The sequence below is a fragment of the Salvelinus namaycush genome, chromosome 32 (assembly GCF_016432855.1).
Source record: "Salvelinus namaycush isolate Seneca chromosome 32, SaNama_1.0, whole genome shotgun sequence".
Classification (NCBI taxonomy): Eukaryota; Metazoa; Chordata; class Actinopteri; order Salmoniformes; family Salmonidae; genus Salvelinus; species Salvelinus namaycush.
The window spans coordinates 27,474,590-27,494,056 of NC_052338.1; the positions used below are offsets into that span (position 1 = coordinate 27,474,590).

General features: G+C 42.9%; 1 protein-coding gene across 7 annotated transcripts in view; it reads right to left on the bottom strand.

Moving 5' to 3' along the window:
• Positions 1-19,467, bottom strand: part of LOC120027142 (oxysterol-binding protein-related protein 3-like) — a 38,281-nt gene that overhangs the window by 17,966 nt on the left and 848 nt on the right. Inside the window, exon 2 of one of the 7 annotated variants that reach the window (XM_038971998.1) lies at positions 9,830-9,891. The exons of 5 other annotated variants lie outside the window; for them this stretch is intronic. The gene's annotated coding sequence lies outside the window, so the exon portion shown is untranslated. Of the gene's footprint in view, positions 1-9,829; positions 9,892-18,535; positions 18,626-19,467 lie in introns of those variants that run through there. One more of the 7 variants, XM_038971997.1, reaches the window with a different exon arrangement.

The following is a 19,467-nucleotide window of genomic DNA, read 5'->3' on the forward strand; positions in this document are numbered from 1 at the left end:
TCTAGATCGTTAGGGTCATTTGTTACAGTAGTGATTGGTCTGTCATTCATAATCGCCTCAACTTCACACAAGGCTGTCTGCAAAGCCTCATCATCCAGTACTTGCTCTTTAAGGACTGAAGAGGATCTTTTTCACCAGTCGGATCAACCTCTCCCATACCCCCCCATGGTGGGCTCCAAAGGGAGGGTTGAATGACCATGTCACTCCTTCCTTCAGTAATTTATTTTGAATCTTGTTGTGATCCAGCTCTTTCAGAGCTTCTCCTAGCTCTCTGTGTGTTCCAACAAAGTTGGTGCCATTGTCTGTTCTGATACTTGTTACTGGGCCCCTTCGACAGATGAACCTGCGCAGGGCATTGATGCAGGAATCAGTATCCAGATAACTAGCAACTTCTAGATGGACAGCTCGACTCACAAGGCAAGTAAAGATCACACCATACCGCTTCACATGAACGCGGCCTCGCTTCACCTCTATGGGGCCGAAGTAATCTATGCCCACATGGGTGAAAGGCGGCAAATCAGGTGCTACCCGATCTTGTGGAAGGTCAGCCATCTTCTGTTCCCCAGCTCTAGCTTGCATCCGCCTGCAGAAGACACAGCTCTTAAGGATCTTCCTTGGTAAGGAGTTGGCACAGGGTATCCAATATCGCTGGCGAAGTCTAGAAAGCATGTGACCTCGCCCAGAGTGGCCAACCTGCTCATGGATGTGGAGTAAGATCAGTCTGGAGATGTAGGAGTCTTTGGGCAGGATCATAGGATTCTTTAGTTCCGTAGGCATAGCAGCTTTGCTTAACCTTCCTCCTACTCTCAGAATGCCATTGTCAACAATTGGATCAAGCTTACAGATTGAGCCGCTTCTCTTGGCACATTGTTTTCCTTTTACAACTAGTGCAATTTCTTGTTTAAAGTGCTGTCGTTGCTCAAATCGAATGATGACCTTTTCTGCTTCATCTAGGTCATCTACAGACAGACTTTCTTTTCCAAACGTCAGTTTGAACTTGTCAATTTGTTCCTTCAGTGAGTTTGTCAGACTCTGATCTGATCCTGGATCAGTTTGGGTGAGAACTTTCCTTTTCTGGCTTAACTGTAGTAGAAGTCTCTTCAGTTTCAGCATCCAGGCAACTGCTTTCTTCAAGCTGTTCCATGTTGAATAGTACTCAATCAGTTTGCTGGTCGGACTCTTTTCTTCCACACATGTACTGTTTACGATGACGTCTTTTCTCACCTCTGGATCATCTGGAGGGATGGAGCCAAGCTCCTCGGGGACTTTCGGCCATTGTGTTTCTGTTTTCTCCAGGAATTCTGGTCCTTTGCGCCATCTCTTTGAGTTCAGGAAAGTTTCAACATGTAATCCTCTTGAGGCATCATCGGCTGGGTTGTGTTTGGAGTTTAAATACCTCCACTGTTTTGCTTTCGATAGGTCACGGATCATAGCAACCCTATTAGCCACAAAAGTATGGAATCTCTTGGTATCGTTGCGGATGTATTTTAGCACCGACTGGCTGTCTGTCCAGAAAGCTGACTCCTCAAGTTCAATCTGGAGCTCCAACCTTAACATCCTGTCCACTCGTACTGCCAATATTGCTGCAGCAAGTTCCAGTCTGGGGATCGTCATCTGCTTGAGTGGAGTCACCCTTGATTTCCCCAGTATGAATGCGATGTGGACCTTTTCCATAACGTTTGTGAACCTAAGGTAGCTTGCCGTGCCATAACCTTGTTCACTTGCATCACCGAAGTGATGCAGCTGTGCGGTCTTGATTTGACCAAAGTTCTCAGGCATCATACACCTGTTGATCTGGAATCTGGAGAGCTGGTCCAGCTCTGAGAGCCATCTCTTCCATGAAATAGAGTGTTCTTCAGGGATGACTTCGTCCCATCCACACTTTAGCTTGCAGAGCACTTGAAGAATTTGCTTTGCCTTTAATACGAATGGGGCGAGGAAACCTAATGGATCATAAATAGAGAGCTGACAGTTGAGAGAATACCTCTTCTTGTAAGGGGTCTGTTCTTGACAGTGACCTGGAAGGTAAACACATCCCTTTCAATGTTCCATCGGATTCCAAATGCTCTTTCAACAGGCAGCTTTTCTCTGTCCAGGTCCAGTTCTTTTATCTGCTTGGCTTTGTGTTCATCAGGGATAGAAGCTAGTACAGTGCGGCTGTTGCTGACCCACTTGGTCAATTTGAACCCACCTTGAGAGCACACATCCCTGAGGTTTCTTGTGAGAGCTATGGCTTGTTCTTCTGTGGCCACTGACTTGAGGCAGTCATCAACATAGAAGTTGGACTTGACTGTTTGAATCACCTCTTCATCGTACCTCTCACAGTTGTCTTCTGCAGTCTTTCGCAGTGCAAAGTTTGCACAACTTGGAGAGGATATAGCACCGAAAAGATGTACTGTCATTCTGTACTCCTCCAATCTTTTGTTAGTATCACCATCCGGCCACCATAGGAATCGCAGGAAGTCTAAGTCATCTTTATGGACACGTACTTGATGGAACATTCCTTCGATGTCTGCCATCATGGCAATGTGCTCTTGCCGAAATCTTAGCAAGACTCCTATAAGCGTGTTTGCCAGGTCAGGGCCTTGAAGGAGTTCACTGTTAAGAGATGTACCTTTATAGGATGATGAACAGTCAAACACCACTCGTATCGTTCCTTTGCGCTTATGGTGAACGCCATGGTGTGGTATGTACCATACCTTGCCTTTCTCTCTGAGGAGCTGTTCTTGTGGTACCTTCTCGGCGTAACCTTTTGTTATCATCTCTTCCATGAAGCCTTTGTACTCTGCAGCGTAACCTTTGTCCTTCTTGAACTTCCTGATAATATTTAGAGCCCGCTGCTTTGCCATGTCACGGTTGTTTGGCAGGACTACATCTTTGTTGCGAAAGGGCAACGGTAAGTAGTAGTGATGGTCTTTGAGGGTTATGGAGCTTGATACGATCTCCATAAACCTACGATCCTCAGCTGACATCTCACTTTTCTCTTCATACTCTCTCTCAGGGAAGTCATGGTTGTACTGATTTACAAGAAGAACCCCCAGGTCGGCCATTGAGATACGATTGGCCATCACCGTAGGATGCCCAGATTCTTCTGCCATGGTACAACTGTTGAGAGGACCATTCATCACCCATCCAAAGAGGGTTTTCACTGCATACGGTCCGTTGCCTTGGCTATTTATGATTTGCCAGGGTTCCATTGCCTTTGGAGCATTTACGCCAATCAGAAGTTCGACGTCGGCATCAATCTCCTTCAACTGAACCTCTTTCAGGTATGGCCACCTTTTGAGATCTTTCTGAGTGGGAATGTTCTCTCTTGTCACTGGGATCTTATGTTGGGTGTAGACCTTTGGTAATGCAAGAAATGTGTCGCCTTCCACATTGCCAATCTCTAATCCAGATATCTCAAAGCTCTTGGTAGGACTCTCCTGCCCCATTGTGCGTAGCAGAATTTCAGTCGCACTGCCTTTAGCTTGCAACTGCCTCATGAGTCTCTCCGTACAAAATGTTGCTGAGCTACCAGAATCGAGAAACGCATAGGTTAACACAGACTTGCTTCCATTTGCCACCTTTACTTGAACTGGCACAATTGCAAGTGCACAATCTGTACCGGCCCCGGTATCTTCACCAGCTTCCAGTGAAACAAGAGCACTGCTGACAGTCTCCTCCCGCTTTACTGCTACACCACTCATATCTGCCTTTTGAGATCTAAATCTCTCTCTTCCCTCAATGTGCAGGATAGTGGGGTGCTTTCTTTGACAGCTCTGACAGGTCATCCTTCTTTTACATTCTCTGCTTAAGTGTCCTCTCATCAAACAGCCAAAACAAAGGCCTTTTGATCTCAGAAACTCGACCTTGAATTCGTGTGGCTGTGCCTTCACCTGTTGGCAGTCGACCAATAAATGCGCACCAGCACAAAATATACATGAGATACTGCGAGCATCAGAAGGGTAGGTGCCTGGTCTCTTTACTTTGAATGTTTGTTCTTTTAAAGGTTTTTCAGAGTCACAATCTGCCACTACAGCTACTGTAGTGGCAAAGCTGCTTCCCCTACTCTTGGACTTGAACTGCTGTTTAAAGTCAGCTTCTGTTTTGGGTTTTAAAAACCTTTTGTTGTACAGGGGATCTTGAATATCTCCATACAACGGATCCTGCAGTATTTTGGCCTGTTTTTCCATGAACGTCACCAGGTCACTGAACTGGGCCCTCAGGTGACTTCTCTCTAAAATATCACATGCCATAGACCTCCATTTTTCCCTTAGTTTGTAGGGAAGTTTTGACAGGATCAGCTTTATGTTGGAGGGAAGATTAAGCTCTTCCATGTTCTGTAGGTCTTGCATAGCGTTACAGCAACCTCTTAGATAGAGTGCATAACCACCCAGTCCCTTTCCATCATCGGGTTTGATGTTTGTCCAGTTCCAAGCCTTTTCCATGTAAGCAGTGGTGACTTTGATTTCATTGCCAAAGTGTTCCTTTAACAACCTCTTAGCTACTGCATAGCCTCTTCTGGCTTCCATATGCAGACAACTACGGACCAGATCCTTGGGCTGACCAGAGGTGTATTGTTCCAGGTAATAGAGCCTATCCTGGTGACTGCTTGTCTTATCTTCTATACCATGCTCAAATGCACGCATGAATGGCCTAAAGTTTAGAGGATCACCGTCAAACATAGGTATCTCCCTAACAGGGAGTGTGGCCTGTTTGTGCTGTAGTACAAGGAGGTCAGCAATTTCATTCTGCCTTTGCATGACAGTAGAGAGGTTATCATGGCTGGTATTATGGCTGATACCCGCAGTGTTGATTCTGTGTTGATTGCTAGACCTTGCTGTTGGCTGCTGAAGAGTGTGGTTTACGACTGTTTTCGGAATAGGGTTTGATGGCTTTGTGGTCGGTTGTTGTAAAACTCTTTGTAGTGGGGTCTTTGGAACTGCACCTAATGCAGCAAACTCAACAGGTGATGGTTCAGGTTCCACATAGACCTCTGGTTCCTGTTTCTCAAAATAAGAGTTCATTCCATCTTCTTGGCTTAGTAAATGGGCTGCCACAGAATGGGATTGAGAAGTTGACTCAGTACTCTCCAGGACCTTCAGTTTTGCATTATATGCTGCTATGTCCGTTTCCAGTGCCATTTTTTCCATCCTAACATTCAGTTGAGCTTTCTGTTGTTCCAGTTGAGCTTTCTCCAGTTCCAATGCATGCTTGTCTTGTAATGATGCTTGGCGAGCTAGTAGAGCTGCTCGTTCTGCCTCGGCTTTAAGGCGTTCAGAGGACACTGAGGAAGCAGTCTTAGAATACTTAGTTTTACTTGATATTTTTGACACATTGGAAATGCTGTCATGTGGTTCAATGAGCGTTTGTGGCTCAACTTCAGCCTTTTTCCATATTTCCACCTCTTTCAGGAAATGTTCATAAGTTCTCATTCTTGGTTGATAATAGTTAATGCTCTCCTGTTCCTGTTCCTCTTCTGTGACCAGCTCTAGCACAGATTCATGAGCATTCTTAAAGTCATTGAGAACAGCATCAAATGCTTCAAGACTCTCATTCACAGTTTCAATGTTTCCTCCATCAACAAGAAGGACTTTTATTTCATTCATTTTGCGTGTACACACTCCAAGTTTGCCTCTCCGGGCTGCATAGAGTGAATTTAGATGCTCCTCTGCCCTCTCCAGTGGAGTCTTATTTGGGATTTCATCCTCCATCATTCACTTTTAGTTCACTCAATTTACAATGACACGGTTGTTGGTTTGATTGTTAAACGTAATGCCCCTTTAGACCTCCTTTAATCTTTAAAAACACAGTCATCCATTTCAGCAAATTGACCCATTTTGAATTGCACATGGTCAAGTTCGGCATTTTAGATGCGTTTTAAACATTTCATCCCGTTGTAAGTTTTGTCCCTTTAATGAAGTTAACACGCAGTATCTTTAGATCCTTAAGTTGCATTCGTTGCGTTGATGCATTGCATTTCCACGTTAGGCCAAATATTAGATATATGATTAGGCTACATTGTGCATAGGATCTGTGTTCCCCAAACTTAAACTTCTTAATTGTTTTCGCAGCGCTGTATTTTGAATTCCATTCCCAAGTTTATCAAACATTCCAATTATAAGCACATTTGCGCTTCCATAATATGCATGATCAAACGATCGCATTGAACAGGGCAGCTCATTCATTCGCAGTGGCTACTCACGGCTGGCGAAATCTAGGAGTTCAAATCCTTCCAAGCGAGCTGTCCTTATGGTCCGAATGCAATTACAAATAGAACAAAATCCAGCGTGTGTCCGAACCGGAGATTTCCTTCCGGTAGTAATCCTTCACGGAGTTTTTTGACTTGTTTGTAGTGGCTTCCTTTCCTCTTTACCATAGCCACTGCCCAAGCCTGAAGCGGGGTTGTTTCGGACGCATACAGTCCACACTCAACGTTTCCAAACGGCCAAACATTCAATGAGATCCAGGGATATGGTGCAACAAAAAATGTTTATTCTTCTTATCTAACAAAAAGGTATTCTCCAATCAACTTAAAGCAGAGATTACTTGAAATGCAAATACATAATATAATATGACCTGTCTGTCTGTCTGTATTTCTGTATGTATGTCTGTATGTCTATATGGTCAAAAAACTATACCGCTCCCGCATCTAGCAAGGACTCCTCCCCCCGAAGGCCCAACTTCCTGCCTTTATACTAACACAATTAACACAGTACAATGAATGGGCAAGAGGGGGGGCCAAAAACTGAGTTACACTAATAACAAATGAATATATCTCAATCAGGTAAATAAATCATAAAGGTACGTACCTAATATTTCATCATATACATTAATATTTAATATATTTACACAAATGTACATGGAGCTCAGTATGTTCAGTCTTATATACAAATATGCCCAAATCGGCTCTAACAAGAGTTGTATGGCATTGAAGCTCATCTGGAGGTTAGATAACACAGTGTCCAACGAAGGGCCAGAGATATACAGAATGGTGTCGTCTGCATAGAGGTGGATCAAAGAATCACCAGCAGCGAGAGCGACATCATTGATGTATACAGAGAAGAGAGTTGGCCCGAGAATTGTAGGATGGCCGGGGTGTTAAGCATGTCCCAGTTTAGGTCACCTAGCAGCACAAGCTCAGAAGATAGATGGGGGGCAATCAGTTCACATATGGTGTCCAGGGCACAGCTGGGAGCAGAGGGTGGTCTATAGCAAGTGGCAACGGTGAGAGACTTAGAAGTAGAAGTAGAAGCTAGAATTGTTTGGGTACAGACCTGGATAGTAAGATAGCCTGCAGAGTTCTATCTCTGTAGTAGATTGCAACACTGCCCCCTTTGGCCATTCTATCTTGTCTGAAAATGTTGTAGTTAGGGATGGAAATTTCAGGGTTTTTGGTGGTTTTCCTAAGCCAGGATTCAGGCACGGCTAAGACATCCGGGTTGGCAGAATGTGCTAAAGCAGTGAATAAAGCAAACTTAGGGAGTAGGCTTCTAATGTTAACATGCATGAAACCAAGGCTTTTACGGTTACAGAAGTCAACAAATGAGAGCACCTGGGGAGTAGGAGTGGAGCTAGGCACTGCAGGTCCTGGATTAACCTCTACGTCACCAGAGGAACAGAGGAGAAGTAGGATAAGGGTACGGCTAAAGGCTATAAGAACTGTCCGTCTAGCACGTTCGGAACAGAGAGTAAAGGGAGCAGTTTAAATCCAGCTACCACAACCCTGTCCATTAAAAAGCTATGTCAGTTCCCTTTACTTTACATATCCTCTGCCAAAGCACTGAACATTAACCATTAAACCAAAGCACTCTGCACACAACTTCTACACACAAAACCCTTCTCCATTGTCCACTGAATTGACTGTACACAGCAGCGGTGTTACCCTCCAACTGGTTCCATAGATACTAACTAAATAAACAGTGAGTCAACCTAGAGGGAGGGTGAGTCAGAGAGGGAGGGTGAGTCAGACAGAGGGAGGGGAATACCAAAACATTATAGAACACACCAATACCAATCCACTGCTTTTCAGATTTCCTGTAGGCTTGAATGCAAGTTGCAACTCAATAATTTACAACATGCTGTCAAGTACTCAGCTCCGTTTCATGTTTGTGTTATTCTAATTAGGGAAGTGAAACCGAAAAGTAACAGTATGGTTTTCCAGGCTAGTCAACTGCAGCAGAATTAGATTGTATATGTCAACATAAAGCGTTGCGAATAGCAACAGGAAGACCTATATTGCAGGACATGCTTTGTTGTGCTCTGCATAACCTTGACAACAATCAGAAAATAAGTGTTCAAAACACTTCAGTTACCTTATACTGTGCACCCCTTGAGGCATATCTAGTTGGGCACTGGAGGTTCTATTGTGGCTTTGTGTCTTATGAAACCAAGTCAATGATTAAGGCCACGACAGCTTGTAAATGACCTGCTTAAAGTTATCACATGCTATTGTCAAGAGAAACACTGTGGGGATATATCAAAGCATCAGCATCTTGACTGTCTATTCATCGTGAAAGCAGCTATTCGAACGCATCAAACAAGAGTGATAAAAGTCCACTTTAAATCACAGAGTTAGGCTAACTCAGGCACAGAGCTGATGGAACAGAGGCAGCCCTGTGAACCAAAGCCAGTCTGCCAGGTAGCTCAGGACCATACAAGGACATTTGCATTTACACAGCCACCTCCCTGATAAGATGGGGAAGGGAGTAGGAATGTGACGTTTAAACTCATTTGGAATTCTTAAAGTTTAGAAAACACATCAAGCGAAAATCATTGTTCTTTTTACTAAATTAAAATCACAGTGCAGTTATCACAAAACTACCATCAACAGGTTCCAATCATGATCATAAAGGCAAAAATGTAAATTCACCAAATACCTAACGCAACAATGCTGTAAGTAGGAAGAGATGGCTATGCATCTTTCTAATGATTTGCCACTAATATAAAGTGCTCCGCACGTCTGCATCGTTAACAGTTGGAAAAATGGCAGACAGTGAGATAGGGAATCAACAGCAGTGAAGTCCTATATGGCAATAATTTGAGAAGTTAATTAAATGAAAAGGTGATGAAATAAGAAAATGAGTTTTGATCAGTCGTGGAAATAAACGCTATAAACAAATTGTCCCTCTGTTTCAAAAGAAGATGGAAAACAAGCTATGAAGGAAAAATACTGGAGCTGTGCAAGTACTGACAACTAGTGCAACAAAAAATATTGCGACATTATTGATGTGCCGTTTTGACAATATCTCGATATGCAACTATCGATTTCCCCCCCCCCCCATCACTATTCAATACCTAACAGCATATCTAGAACCAGACTACAAGATGCCATGCTTAAAAACCGTGACGGCCCTGATGAAGACATTGTGTGTAGCTACCTGTCTGAGCAGGCTAGTGAGTCTGAGCAGTCATTCTGCTGTCATTCCAATGCACCACTAATATGCTATGCTAGTCATAAAAGAGCAGGACCACACACAGACACACACTCACTTATAAACCCATAGTTTGAGGGCCATTTAGACTGACACACTCATTGACCAACTGCTTGCGTGTTGTGAAACTCATGAGTAACCACTACCGCAGGGGTGGGCAACTCCAGTCCTACAGGGTCTGGTTGGTGTCACACTGTCTCCATCCCTAGCAAACACAGCTGATTAATCAAATTGAATTCTAAACTGAAGATCATGATTAGGTGGTTATTGTAGTCAGGTGTGTTAGCTGGGGCAAAACTGTGACACCAATCAGGCCCCTGAGGACTGGAATGGCCAACCCCTGCACTACTGTATAACTCTTTCGACTAAAGCTGAGACATACTGAAGTCAAATCTCATTCTATACAGAGTTACCATGGAGACAACCGACGGCACGGGAGGGGATGTATTCCGTTTGTTTGGGTTTCAAGGAAAATCTGAGGGCATAACACATGGATCTATTTATAGTACCGGAGCCATTATCGACCAAAACGGGATCTCTTTTTTGGTGTTGCCTACCAGCTAGACTTAAAGTAATTGTCCAGTGTTTGAGATGTCAATGAAATATGACCTATAATGAATTACAATATGAGTGAAATAATTAAAACATTTTGGAAGGAGAACTATGTTAAAAAGCAGCTTTTCTGTGTTTGAATGGTGTGGGCCTACCCCAACAAAAGAATGGTGTGGGCATATACCGTCATTAAAAATATTAAGGAAAGTAAACAGCTGATTGGCCTGTTATATACAGCTTAGAGGTGTCATTTTTTAAGTGTTTTTTCATTGGATAGTTACTTAAATGTAGTCTAAGGCACATCAAAGGGTGGCATTATTTTGAGAGCTCAGAGAGTTAGAATGACTAGTGAATAGGCCTACATTATAGTCAAGGAAATCACAAACAATCATATAGATATGTTCTGTATTTAGCAAAATTTCAGAGTCATTAGGCTATGTGGGATATTTCCGCACTAGTCAAGACATCGCAATGAAAATTCCCTGAAGTGACTGATAAGGAGTGTTGTTGACTATTTAAGACAGGCCTATGTCCCATTCAAGACAATTAATTCGGAACTCGGAAAGCTCCAACCTCCGACTTCAGTGCGTTCAAGACAACTGACAACTGAACTTTTTAAATAGCTCCGACCGGGAAAAAATATATTTAACGGTCATCCAACTTGTGATTCCAAGTGGGAAACTCGGGCATCATCCTTGAGCTCAGACTTTCCAACACGAAGATTAATGACGTCACAATTTGACCTCACCCGAGTTTACAGTTGCCTTGAAAGCACCACTACTCTGAAATCTAACCAGTGTCATCTGACAGCCTAATGAAATAGTCCTGGGTCATCTGACAGCCTAATGAAATAGTCCTGGGTCATCTGACAGCCTAACGAAATAGTCCTGTGTCACTGACAGCAAAGGTCACCCTTTACCTCCACGACTGCTTGTCTTTCCCCTTTTTCCTTAGGACCACAGGAAATTCAGCACAGCAGGCATACTCAATCATACATTTGAGAATATTTCAGATGGTCCAAATGTCCTGTTGGAATGTGCGTTTTACAAGTTCAGGCTACCACCATCAACATACTGGGCGCATTCCTCTACCCAGGCGTTGTTGATGCATGCCAGATCTTACAACACCTGGAAAGGTATTTTACGTATCAGCTAACCACATCAGAAGTTATAGCAACCATTGGTTGATGCAAGCAACGTCTAAGCAGTGGAACGCGACCCATAACTTGTCTTTAGGCTAGGCTTCCTTCAAATTAGAATATAAAGACATGCCAAGACGATCTAAAGCAATTCAATAACAAAATTGAAGTAGCCTAATCAATTAAATGTAGCCTAAGCTAATCAAATGTAGTAGGCTAGTCAGGCTGTAATACACAATTCTTTGCCTGAAACTAATGCCTGCAAAATCATGTAAATGTTCCTTACAAGCCAACATGTTTAATAAAATTAAACTTACTCTACCGTTGTTTGTGCGGTTTGTCTTTTTGCTGCACTTTTATACTTTTTTTTACAAAATATCCACCGGAAAGTATTGTTTACCTGACTTAGCAGTATATGGTTCAGAACCGAGGTAAAGTTAGTTTATTACTTGATATTCAGTTCTCTCGTCAATAGCCATTGAACCAAGCATGCCATGACAATGAAAATGGTATATTCTGAATCAGGGGAGGATTGAGAACATTTTTAAAAATAACTGCTAGTAGTAAGCACAAAAAAATGGTGTGGATTGATCTCCATCCTCCCCTGATTCTATACCATTTTCAATGTCATGGCATGCGTTGTTCAACAGCCATTACATTTTAGTCATTTAGCAGACAAACTTACATTAGTAAGTGCATACATTTTCATAATGGTCCCCCGTGGGAATATATTGACGAGATGTTTTATTTTTATATATTAAATTCTCTTTACCTCAGTGCCAAACGGAACCATAGAAATAGTAGCTCCCTAAAGTCGAGTTAAAACACTTTCCTGTGGATATACAGACAACCAGTAGAGTAAGTTTATTCAACATTCTGGCTTGTAAGGAACATTTAGACAATTTTACAGGAATTAGTTTCAGGCTGCATATACCAATTAATTGTGTATTACATCCTGATTAAATCAGACTAGTAGTAGGCTAGCCTGGGTGGGATTAAAATGGATTTAATTGTCTTTTTTTGTCAACAATCTACACAAAAATCTGTCAAAGTAGAATATATATATATATATTTTTTTACAAATGTTAGAATTAATAAAAAATAAAAACTCATATCTTGATTAGATGAGTATTCAACCCCCTTGATCAATACATGTTAGAATCAACTTTGGCAGCAATTACAGCTGTGAGCTTTTATGGGTAAGTCTAAGAGCTTTCTACACCTGGATTGTGCAACATTTGCCCAGAATTATTTTTCAAAATTCAAGCTCTGTCAAATTGCTAAACAACTATTTTCAGGTCTTGCCACAGATTTTCAAGTAGATTAAGTCAAAACTGTAACTCGGCCACTTAGGAACATTCACTGTAATCAACTCCAGTGTAGATTTGGCATTGTGTGTTAGGTTATTGTCCTGCTGAAAGGGTAATTCATCTCCCAGTGTCTGGTGGAAAGCTGACAACCAGGTTTTCCTCTAGGATATTGCCGTGCTTAGCTCCATTCCGTTTATTTTTTATCCTGAAAAACTCCCAAGTCCTTAACAATTACAAGCATACCCATAACATGATACAGCCACCACTATGCTAAATATGGAGAGTGGTACTCAATAATGTGTTGTATCAGATTTGCCCCAAACATAACACTTGGTATTCAGCAGAAAAAGTGAATTGCTTTGCCACATTTTTTGCAGTATTACTTTTGTGCCTTGTTGTGAAAATGATGCATGTTTTGGAATGTTTTTTATTCTGTTCAGGCTTCCTTCTTTTCACTCTGTCAATTAGTTTAGTATTGTGGAGTAACTATGTTGTTTATCCATCCTCAGTTTTCTCCTATCACAGCCATTAAACTGTTTTAAAGTCGGCCTCATGGTGAAATCCCGGAGCAGTTTCTTTCCTCTCCGGCAACGGAGTTAGGAAGGACGCCTGTATCTTATTCCAAGATGGCATAGCAGTCAGACGTCCTTTGTCCCCGTCTTGTCGTGTCCCGTATATATATTTTCTTCGCATATTTTTATATATTTTTTTCTAAAAACTCAACTTCAAAACATTCTCCTGCAACCCGCCTCACCAATTAAAAAAATAGATATATTTTTCACCTCAAATCCGAAATCCACAACAGAAGCTAGCGAGAAGTTAGCCAGTTCACTGGCTAACGTTAGTATTCAGCTAACCACGGTTGGCGGTCATCAGCTATCCTTTAGCTCGAAAAGCTATCACCAGTTTTGTACAACGCGACTCAGACCAGAGCATACCGGACCTATTTTCTCTCCATATCCCCGGATTTCTACCGCAAGCTGTGGACATTTACACCTGGATCTTGCAGCTAGCTATCTGCTATCCGAGTGACTATTGGCTAACGTCGGTCCCGGAGCAAACATCAATTATTCCCGAGCTAGCCAGCTGAAGAGTTCCATCAGCCACTCCTGGGCTACAATCACCTATCCGGACCTGTTTTACTGCCGATGCGGAGCCCCACCGGGCCTTCACGACTGGACTACCGACGTTATCTGCCCGAGGGAGTTATCCAACTGGCCCCTCCGTCGCGACGTAACCTGAACGCCCATCTGCGGCCGCTAATCGTTAGCTGTCTTATCGGCTGCTATCTGAATAGGTCTATCGGACAATTTTCTTGGGCCACGATAACTATTTTGCCAATTGGATTGGTCCCCTCTACCACACGGAACCCCACTAATCTACCGACAGAAACGCACGAGGTGGCTAAAAACAGACCTCCATCTTCTGCCAGCTCGCTACCCATGGCCCGGCTAGCTGTCTGAATCACCGTGACCCCAACCAACCTCACTACTCACTGGACCCTTATGATCACTCGGCTAAGCATGCCTCTCCTTAATGTCAATATGCCTTGTCCATTGCTGTTCTGGTTAGTGTTTATTGGCTTATTTCACTGTAGAGCCTCGAGCCCTACTCATTATACCTTATCAAACCTTTCAGTTCCACCACCCACACATGCGATGACATCAGCTGGTTTCAATTATGTTTCTAGAGACAATATCTCTCTTATCATCACTCAATGCCTAGGTTTACCGCCACTGTATTCACATCCTACCATACCTTTTTCTGTACATTATACCTTGAAACTATTTTATTGCTCAAAGAAACCTGCTCCTTTTACTCTCTGTTCCGGACGGCCTAGATGACCAATTCTCATAGCTTTTTTCGTACCCTTATCCTACTCCTCCTCTGTTCCTATGGTGATGTAGAGGTGAATCCAGGCCCTGCAGTGCCTAGCTCCACTCCTATTCCCCAGGCGCTCTCTTTTGATGACTTCTGTAACTGTAATAGCCTTGGTTTCATGCATGTTAACATTAGAAGCCTCCTCCCTAAGTTTGTTTTATTCACTGCTTAAGCACACTCTGCCAACCCGGATGTCCTAGCCGTGTCTGAATCCTGGCTTAGGAAGACCACCAAAAACTCTGAAATCTCCATCCCTAACTACAACATTTTCAGACAAGATAGAATGGCCAAAGGGGGCGGTGTTGCAATCTACTGCAGAGATAACCTGCAGAGTTCTGTCCTACTATTCAGGTCTGTACCCAAACAATTTCAACGTCTACTTTTAAAAATCCACCTCTCTAAAAACAATTCTCTCACCGTGGCCGCCTGCTATAGACCACCCTCTGTCCCCAGCTGTGCTCTGGACACCATATGTGAACTGATTGCCCCCCATCTATCTTCAGAGCTCGTGCTGCTAGGTGACCTAAACTGGAACATGCTTAACACCCCAGCCATCCTACAATCTAAGCTTGATGCTCTCAATCTCACACAAATTATCAATGAACCTACCAGGTACCACCCCAAAGCCGTAAACACGGGCACCCTCATAGATATCATCCTAACCAACTTGCTCTCTAAATACACCTCTGCTGTTTTCAACCAAGATCTCAGCGATCACTGCCTCATTGCCTGCATCCGTAATGGGTCAGCGGTCAAACGACCTCCACTCATCACTGTCAAACGCTCCCTGAAACACTTCAGTGAGCAGGCCTTTCTAATCGACCTGGCCAGGGGTATCCTGGAAGGATATTGACCTCATCCCGTCAGTAGAGGATGCCTGGTTATGTTATTTTAATGCCTTCCTCACCATCTTAAATAAGCATGCCCCTTTCAATAAATTTAGAACCAGGAACAGATATAGCCCTTGGTTCTCTCCAGACCCGACTGCCCTTAACCAACACAAAAACATCCTGTGGCGTTCTGCATTAGAATCGAACAGCCCCCGTGATATGCAACTTTTCAGGGAAGTTAGAAACCAATATACACAGGCAGTTAGAAAAGCCAAGGCTAGCTTTTTCAAGCAGAAATTTGCTTCCTGCAAAACAAACTCAAAAAAGTTCTGGGACACTGTAAAGTCCATGGAGAATAAGAGTACCTCCTCCCAGCTGCCCACTGCACTGAGGATAGGAAACTCTGTCACCACCGATAAATCCACTATAATTGAGAGTTTCAAGAAGCACTTTTCTACGGGCTGCCCATGCTTTCCACCTGGCTACCCCTACCCCAGTCAACAGCACTGCACCCCCCACAGCAACTCGCCCAAGCCTTCCCCATTTCTCCTTCTCCCAAATCCAGTCAGCTAAAGTTCCAAAAGAGCTGCAAAATCTGGACCCCTACAAATCAGCCGGGCTAGACAATCTGGACCCTTTCTAAAATGATCTGCCGAAATTGTTGCAACCCCTATTACTTGCCTGTTTAACCTCTCTTTCAAGTCGTCTTAGATTCCCAAAGATTGGAAAGCAGCTGCGGTCATCCCCCTCTTCAAAGGGGGAGACACTCTTGACCCAAACTGCTACAGACCTATATCTATCCTACCCTGCCTTTCTAAGGTCTTCGAAAGCCAAGTCAACAAACAGATTACCGACCATTTCGAATCCCTCCGCACCTTCTCTGCTATGCAATCTGGTTTCAGAGCTGGTCATGGGTGCACCTCAGCCACGCTCAAGGTCCTAAACGATATCTTAACCGCCATCAATAAGAAACAATACTGTGCAGCCGTATTCATTGACCTGGCCAAGGCTTTCGACTCTGTCAATCACCACATCCTCATCGGCAGACTCAATAGCCTTGGTTTCTCAAATGATTGCCTCGCCTGGTTCACCAACTATTTCTCTGATAGAGTTCAGTGTCAAATCGGAGGGCCTGTTGTCCGGGCCTCTGGCAGTCTCTATGGGGGTGCCACAGGGTTCAATTCTTGGGCTGACTCTCTTCTCTGTATACATCAATGATGTCGCTCTTGCTGCTGGTGAGTCTCTGATCCACCTCTACGCAGACGACACCATTCTGTATACTTCTGGCCCTTCTTTGGACACTGTGTTAACAACCCTCCAGATGAGCTTCAATGCCATACAACTCTCCTTCCGTGGCCTCCAACTGCTCTTAAATGCAAGTAAAACTAAATGCATGCTCTTCAACCGATCACTGCCTGCACCTGCCCGCCCGTCCAGCATCACTACTCTGGACGGTTCTGAATTAGAATATGTGGACAACTACAAATACCTAGGTGTCTGGTTAGACTGTAAACTCTCCTTCCAGACTCACATCAAACATCTCCAATCCAAAGTTAAATCTAGAATTGGCTTCCTATTTCACAACAAAGAATCCTTCACTCATGCTGCCAAACATACCCTCGTAAAACTGACCATCCTACCGATCCTCGACTTCGGCGATGTCATTTACAAAATAGCCTCCAATACCCTACTCAATAAATTGGATGCAGTCTATCACAGTGCCATCCGTTTTGTCACCAAGGGCCCCATATACTACCCACCACTGCGACCTGTATGCTCTCGTTGGCTGGCCCTCGCTTCATACTCGTCGCCAAACCCACTGGCTCCAGGTCATCTACAAGACCCTGCTAGGTAAAGTCCCCCCTTATCTCAGCTCACTGGTCACCATAGCAGCACCCACCTGTAGCACGCGCTCCAGCAGGTATATCTCTCTGGTCACCCCCAAAGCCAATTCCTCCTTTGGCCGCCTCTCCTTCCAGTTCTCTGCTGCCAATGACTGGAACGAACTACAAAAATCTCTGAAACTGGAAACACTTTTCTCCCTCACTAGCTTTAAGCACCAGCTGTCAGAGCAGCTCACATATTACTGCACCTGTACATAGCCTATCTATAATTTAGACCAATCTATAATTTAGACCAAACAACTACCTCTTCCCTTACTGTATTTATTTATTTTGCTCCTTTGCACCCCATTATTTCTATTTCTACTTCGCACATTCTTCCACTGCAAATCAACCATTCCAGTGTTTTACTTGCTATATTGTATTTACTTCGCCACCATGGCCTTTTTTTGCTTTTACCTCCCTTATCTCACCTCATTTGCTCACATTGTATATAGACTTATTTTTCTACCGTATTATTGACTGTATGTTTGTTTTACTCCATGTGTAACTCTGTGTTGTTGTATGTGTCGAAATGCTTTGCTTTATCTTGGCCAGGTCGCAGTTGTAAATGAGAACTTGTTCTCAACTTGCCTACCTGGTTAAATAATGGTGAAATAAAATAAAAATTAATAAAATAAAATCTTTGTAGTGACTGGGTGTATTGATACGCCATCAAAGTGTAATTAGTATGTTCAAAGGAACATTCAATGTCTGCTTCTTTTTTTTTACCCATGTGTAACTCTGTGTTGTATGTGACGAAATGCTTTGCTTTATCTTGGCCAGGTCGCAGTTGTAAATGAGAACTTGTTCTCAACTTGCCTACCTGGTTAAATAATGGTGAAATAAAATAAAAATTAATAAAATAAAATCTTTGTAGTGACTGGGTGTATTGATACGCCATCAAAGTGTAATTAGTATGTTCAAAGGAACATTCAATGTCTGCTTCTTTTTTTTTACCCATCTACCAATAGGTCCCCTTCCTTGCAAGGCATTGGAAAACCTCCCTGGTCTTTGTGGTTGAGTCTGTGTTTGAAATTCACTGCTCAACTGAGGGACCTTACAGATAATTAATTATATGTGGAGTACAGAGATGTGGTCATTCAAAAAATCATGTTAAACACTTATTGCACACAGTGTGAGTCCATGCAACTTCTGTAACTTGTTGTACTCCTGAACTTATGTAGGCTTACCATAACAAAGGGGTTGAATACTTATTGACTCAAGACATTTCAGTTTTTCACTAAAAGATAGATATATCTCTATATATAGAGAGAGATATCTATCTCCACTGACATTATGGGGTATTATCGTGTGTAGGCCAGTGACAAAAAAAACTGACTAACAAAATGTGTAAAAAGTCAAGGGGTGTGAATATTTTCTGAAAGCACTTATTTTCAGAGGTAGTTTTTCGCTGCCAGAGTATCTAAACGTGAGTCAATTCTCAATTGCAATAGTTTTAGAAAAAAAAGGTCTTTACTTTCACGTCACATCAAAATAATTCCACAAATGCAAAATATACACTTACTAGTGATGAGACGATTGATACCGGAGCTCCGATGCCGTTTCTGACGCACTACCGACCCGACAATGTATCGATGCTTGTTTCAAAGTATCATTATCACGTGATCAATAACGTCCAAACCTTCTATTTGATCACGTGGTTTTTCAAACAAAACGCGAGATCACACTGATTTCGCTACGGTTCCAGTGCTTTATTCGATCCATGTCGTTATCAAACACTAGCTCTACTAGACACCCTCATTACAATGTAGTTAGGATTTGTTCATATTCTATCAACTGAACGGTAGCTCAGCAAATAGAGTCGTGGACTCATGACCAGGACACAGACTACAGGGAATGGGGTCGAATCCGGCACAAGGCATATTTCTTTTTTGTGACGCTACACTTTATGCACATTGTTGTTCAAACAATTCGTTTTATTTAGTAAATTATAAACTTCTGTCCTAAGCATCCTAAATAATGCAATAGATTCAGTGTCGGCAAAGGGAAGCATGATGGAAGGTGCGAACTTGCATGGCAGGCTAACTCAGGGTTACCCAAACTCAGTCCAGGTGCCCGTTTAGTTTGTTGCTCTAGCACTACACAGTTGATTCAAATAACCAACATCAAGCTTTAGTTATTTGAAATCAGCTGTGTAGTGGTAGGGCAACAAAAAATAACCAAACGTGCATCCAGATGGTGCCTTAAGACTTAGTCTGGGAAACCCTGGGCTAACTGATAGTAGGCTACTAAGAGACAATTTATGCTTGATTTGAAAATGTGTTCGGAGCATCGCCTCAATCACACCGCATTTTGATATACCAGAAGTACATTCATTCCCAATGGAACGCTGTTTGCCTTGCAGCGTTAAAGAGGCAGTTGCAATGCGTTCTGTGTGGTTCAAAAATTGGATTTATCGAAGTATGTGTCAAACTGTATGTATAGACGGCTTGACAA